Source organism: Narcine bancroftii, chromosome 13, assembly GCF_036971445.1.
Source record: "Narcine bancroftii isolate sNarBan1 chromosome 13, sNarBan1.hap1, whole genome shotgun sequence".
Lineage (NCBI taxonomy): Eukaryota > Metazoa > Chordata > Chondrichthyes > Torpediniformes > Narcinidae > Narcine > Narcine bancroftii.
This window is the reverse complement of record NC_091481.1, coordinates 80,781,426-80,787,398: the sequence shown is the minus strand read 5'-3', so window position 1 is coordinate 80,787,398 and position 5,973 is coordinate 80,781,426. Positions and strand designations below refer to the sequence as shown.

The 5,973-nt window shown below is 46.2% G+C and overlaps 1 pseudogene; it reads left to right on the top strand.

Moving 5' to 3' along the window:
• The first annotated feature begins 1,635 nt into the window (after positions 1 to 1,635).
• LOC138749124 (U6 spliceosomal RNA) lies at positions 1,636 to 1,729 on the top strand (annotated as a pseudogene).
• Positions 1,730 to 5,973: the final 4,244 nt, after the last annotated feature.

The window sequence follows — 5,973 nt, the reverse complement described above, 5'->3', positions numbered from 1 at the left end:
ACAGAGGAGTTATTACAAACTAACATAAAACCATGATGGGCTTAGACAAGGAGAATGGCCACAGTCTTTTATCCAGGATAGAGGACGTGCGTTGTGTGTGAGAGAGAGACAGAGAGAGGAGAGTGGGAGAGAGAGAAAGAGTGAGAGAGAGGGAAGTGAGTGACAGAAAGAGGGGGGAGAGTGGAGGAGAGAGAGGGAGGGAGAGTGATAGGTGGGGAGAGAATGAGAGATGGAGAGAGAGGGGGAGAGAGGAGGAGAGAGAGGGATGGAGAGGGAGGGAGAGAGAGAGGTGGGGAGAGAATAAGAGATGGAGAGAGAGATGGAAAAAGAGACTGAGAAGGAGTTAGTGGAGAAAGAGAGAGAGAGTGAGAGAGATAAAGGGAGGGAGAGGAGGAAAAAGAAGGGAGGATGAGAGAGGGAGGAGGGGAGAGAGAGAAAGAAGGAGAGAGAGAGAGGAGGGGAGGGAGGGAGGGAGGGGGAGAGAGGGAAGGAGGTGGAGAGAGAAATAAAGAGACAAGGGGAAGAGAGATTGGAGAGAAAGAGAGGGAGAGAGGGAAAAATGGCAAGAGAGGGATGGAGAAAGAGGAAAGAGGAGAGGGAGAGAGAGAGCGTGAGAGAGGGAGAGAGAGGGTAAGAGAAAGAGTGGAGGGGAGATAGAGCAAGAGAGAGAAGGAGGGAGAGAGAGAATGGGATAGGAGGGAGAGAATGAGAGTGTGGAGGAAGGGGAGAGATAGGGAGATAGATTCAGGACTATGGAGAGTTTCTCTAGATTTAGTTTTGACATCGACTCCACAATTGTAACCTGTCACACATCTCCACTTGAAGCAAAAACAATATTTTGAAAGGCAGTTTGATGGTGAAGCAGTTTCTCTAAAGATTTCTATTTGAAGAACTGCATTATCAACTCCACCTCAATGTGTAATTAAAGAACATTAACAGCTGCATGTTGGCAAACATTTTTACTGCAATTTGACCTGATGGAATCAGTTTCCACTCTACATTAGCAACACTTCGCATTATCCTCATCCCATGAACTTTTCTCCACTTTCACATTTGCAACCCACTTCCTTCTTCTGCCTTCTGGGAGACCCGAACGTCAGAACTCTACTCAGGCAGCGAGCTAAGAAAGCCATGGGAAGATGCCAACATCCAGTTCAATTGCAGATGGAAGCATTTATTTCCCAGAAGACAATGAATGTGGAAACTGCATATACTGTATTAAATTCTGGGCAAATTTTAGCAATTAATGCTTTCATCTGCTGCAGAGAAATGCATCTGATGGCTTTGGGAAGGAATAGATCTTCTGGAAAGACATGAGAATTTGGAAGACAAGCAGATATTGGAGAAATGAAAGAGTGACTGATCGAGATTGATACGGTTAACAAATGATACCAACTTTGGAGGAGGGGTGCAGAGGAGGTTCACCATGTTGATTCCAGAGATGAAGGGGCTGGCCTGTGAGGAGAGAGTGAGTCGTTTGAGACAGTACTCGCTGGAATTTAGAAGAATGAGAGGGGATATTATAGCAACCTATAAAATTATGAAAGGCAGAGATAAGCTAGAGGTAGGTAAGATGTTTCCATTGGTGGAGGAGACCAGAACTAGTAGACATTGATTCAAGATTCATGGGAGTATGTGCTCGCTTCGGAGGCACATATACTAAAATTGGACCAATACAGAGAAGATTAGCAAGGATGACACACAAATTCGTGGAGCATTCCATATTTCATAAATAAATAAATAGAGAGAAAAAAACAAAATAAAAAAAAAGATTCATGGTAGTAGATTTAGGATGGAGACAAGGAGGAATTACTTTTCCTAAAGGGTGATGTATCTGTGGGATTTGCTGCCCATTAACCCTTTGGAGCATGGTCATTTTTAACCTTTCATGATATATAATCAGGACCAAGTCCATGGATAAACCACAGTACAAGAACTAATACAAACCAGCCAGTGGTTGGGTGTAAAACCAGTCCTGGAACACAGGGTCACGGAGCATGTGCACTTGTTGGTAGTCCCTGACAACTGAGACGTGGAGTCCAAAGGGTTAAAGCAGTGGAGGCAACCTCAGTAAATATACTTGTTTACATAGATGGGGAATTAAAAGAGATGGGGAACAGGCAGGTAGGTGGAGATGAGCCTCTCATCAGATCAGCTATGGTCACATTGAATGGTGGAGCAGGCTCGACGAGCCAGATGGCCGACTCCTGCTCCTATTTCTTCTGTTATAAATGAAATTTGGAAGTGGTTAAATCCTCAGAGGTTTTTTTTTCTTGCACAAGGATCGTTTGATGTCTTTACTGTTGCCTTCCTGGTTTTGCTCCTCCCAAAGCTCCGTGCTCCCACACAGCTGTACTATTCTATTTTAAGTTCTGAGCTGCTAGCTATTTCACTTGCAGGCCCTATTTTTAAATGTGTGATGAATTAACCACCAATTCACAATATTTCAACAGTATCTTCAGTAGCCACGCTGACAGACAGATTCAGACCAGCTGTCACCAGTAACGTGGGCCAGATCAGTGCGTGACTTTAAAGGAGTTGCCTTATTCCTGAAGACAACTCCAAAGTGTGTGCTCACTGCCAACACGTTTCTCTCATTTCTTCTAACCCATCTGAGATTTTCTACAGCCAGCAACTATTTTGCTCCAAATCTAAACCAAGAAAGATCACACCAACAAAGAGGAAGGTTCAGAACCAATAGTAAATCTGTGGTACCTTGGTTTTCTGGTCGAAGTTTCTGAGAATCAATGAGATAGGGCTGACAGTCAGAGTCTTTTCCCCAGGGTAAAGGCAACATACATGAGAGGATTTGTTTAAGGTGAAGAGGAGGGCGTTTGAGGGAGATGTGTGGGGAAAGTTGTGTTTGCACAGATACCGCTAGGCATCACAAATAGGCTGTTAGGGACAGCTGTGGAACCAGTTGCAAGAGTAATATTTAAAAGGCTTCTGAGTAGACACATTTCAGATTTATTGCCAGAGTACATACACAGCATCTCAAACAACCCTGAGATTCTTTTTCCTGCAGGTGAGGTAGAATTACCACTTATTACAAAAAAAAGACTGTGCTCAACATACAGATGAAAACAAATAAAGAAATGTTAACGAACTGACTGCACAATACAGAGAGAAAAAAAATCAATAAAGTGCAAAAGTAAGTGTCCCTGATTGAGTTTGTCGTTGAGGAGTCTGACGGTGGAGGGGGAGCAGCTGTTCCTGAACCTGGTGGGTGCGAGTCTTGTGGCACCGATACCTCTTTCCTGATAGCAGCAGCGAGAACAGAGCGTGTGCTGGGTGGTGAGTGACTTTGATGTTTGCTGCTGCCCTCCGACGACAGCGTTCCCCATTCTCGATGGTGGGGAGGATTTTGCCTGTGATGTCCTGGGCAGTGCCATCTACATTTTGCAGGGCTTTGCGCTCAGGGGTAGTGGCGTTCACACACCAGGGCGTGATGTAGCCGGTCAGCACACTTTCCACCACACGGCTGTAGAAATTTGCCAGGGTTTCTGATGTTGTATCAGACCTCCGCAATCTCCTGAGGAAGTAGAGGCGCTGACATGCTTTCTTCATGATGTCGTTTATCTGTTGGGTCCAGGAGAGTTCCTCCGAGTTTGTGACTCCCAAGAACTTAAATTGGCTCTAATGGGAGTATGTGCTCGCTTTGGAGGCACATATTGAGGTATTGCCAGTGAACTTGTAGATGGCGTCGTTGTCAAACCAAGCCACACAGTCATAGTAGAGCAGGGGGGTACAAATGCAGCCCTGTGGTGCTCCAGTACTGATGGAGATTGTGAAGGAGAAATTCTCACTAGTCTTCACTGATAGTTGTCTGGAGGTGAGGAAATCCAGGATCCAATTACACGGTGGGGCGTGGGGTCCCAGGTCTTGGAGTGTACCGATCAGTTTTGAAGGGATGATGGTGTTAAATGCCGAACTGTAGCCGATAAAGAGCATCAACGGATTTGTTGATCGGAGCCACACAGTCACAGGTGTATGGCAAGAATAAAATATGTAGGGGGTGGATGGATATCTATCAGGAGCCAAGTAGAAATGAATTCGAGTGTGATTTGGACATCAGGTTTGGCAGGGACACACGGGCTGTTTATGTGCTGCACTCTTCGATGTTCCAGGAATCGATTTTCCTACCCAGTTGAGAAAATATTCAGTCGCTGGAACTGTTAACCCATCAGTGAAAAGTACAATTATCGAGGGGAGAAATCTTTCCTCACGAAGGTAATAATTTCTTCCTCAACCACTCTGAACCCATTTTGCCCTTGCATCAAACATTTCCTCAGATGTCCTAAAGTATTTTCTGCCAGTTCCAACCGGTGGTCTCAGTGGTTCACAATATGATGAGTTGAGAGGCTGAGAGCACTACTTACTATTTCAATAGGGATTTAAAACACAAATAAGGACCTACATCACTCCTTAATTCACCAGATCCTGCAAGAAGGGAAGATGTGGGTGGCTGACGACTGTTGGAATCCCATCAATAACTGCAGCCAGGTTTCCACGGATATGAAATGGATTGATGATCCTCATTGGCATTCCCAAAATTACATCTGAAAGCGGATTCGATGCCCCAGCCAAGCACCGTAATAAAGGGGAAGATTTCAAAGAGAAGGCTTTAAAAAATATTTAGACACTCTGTACGGTAACAGGGATTTTCGGCCCACGACCCCATGCCGCCCAATTGCCCCCAATTCCGGTATGTTTTGAACGGGGGGAGGAAACTGGAACACCCAGAGGAAACCCATGCAGACACGGGGAGAACGTACAGGCTCCTTACAGAAAGCGCGGGATTCAAACCCCTGTCCTGATCACTGGCTCTGTTACATTGTTGCACTAACCGCCACAAAACCTGTTGGTGAGCATTCTTTTCACTCAATACATTGTTTAAAAATAGAATAAGAAATCTCAGTGTAATGAGTGGTTCTCGAACTTTTTCTTTCCACTCACATACCGCTTTAGGCATTCCCTATGCCATCGGTGCTCTGTGATTGGTAAGGGAGTGGGAAGGAAGGTTGAGAATCACTGCTCTAGACCCAATTGCTACTGAAATATTTTGTTTGAGAAAAATTGTCATCAGCCCATTTCCTTTGGAGTTGTGAAACCGTGCACATAACGAGTCAATGAGGGACGATTAAAACAGTGGATTTCAAACTTTTTCTTTCCATGCAAATCCCACTTTAAGAAATTCCTTACTAATCACAGAATACCGATGGCATAGGGAGAGTGAGTGCCCGTGCATTTGCCTCCAGTGTTCAGACAGTCTCTGCAGCCGTGCAGACTCGTGTTCAAGCCATTGGCAGCTAGAGCTCCAGATCCAAACCTCCGACACGATCTGGAAGCCTTCAACACTCGAAGCCCTTTGGGAGTCCTTGCCCTCTTGATTTCCGGATTTGAGACCTGCTTCCCATGAGCCGGTCTCCCAGAGCCTGTGCAGGGCCCCCGACCGCAAAATCGCCCCGACGTGTGCGTGTCCCTCAGCTGCTGAGCTCCTCGCTGGTCTGCTGCTGGGGTCACCGCCCTGTCGGGTTATCTCCTCTGCCTCTCCTTCTCCATGGGGGCTGCTCTCCCTGTTTCTGGTACCACGTTGGGCACGAGGGTGGCCATCCCAAAAGGCGGACATGGTCATAGGTTATCATATTTATACAGTGTATTTCAAAAAAATTACATATTTTTATGATTAGATTATGTTGAGAAAACAACAAATGTGAACACATTATCTGTACAGGGTCGGCACCAAAGGCGGCCATCAATGAGCATTGTCCCCGCAAATGAGGTGTTGTGCCCGCCCCCCATCCCTGGCTGTCAGACCTGCTCCCACTCCCTCCCACGTCAGTAGCATCTAGGTTGATGCACGCTAGTGACTCTCCACCCGCCCCCCCCCCCCACCGGCTGTGTCACTAGCATGCGTCAAGCTTGACGCAAATAATAAGAGCGCCCTCCTGACCCCCATTGGATAGATGGCCT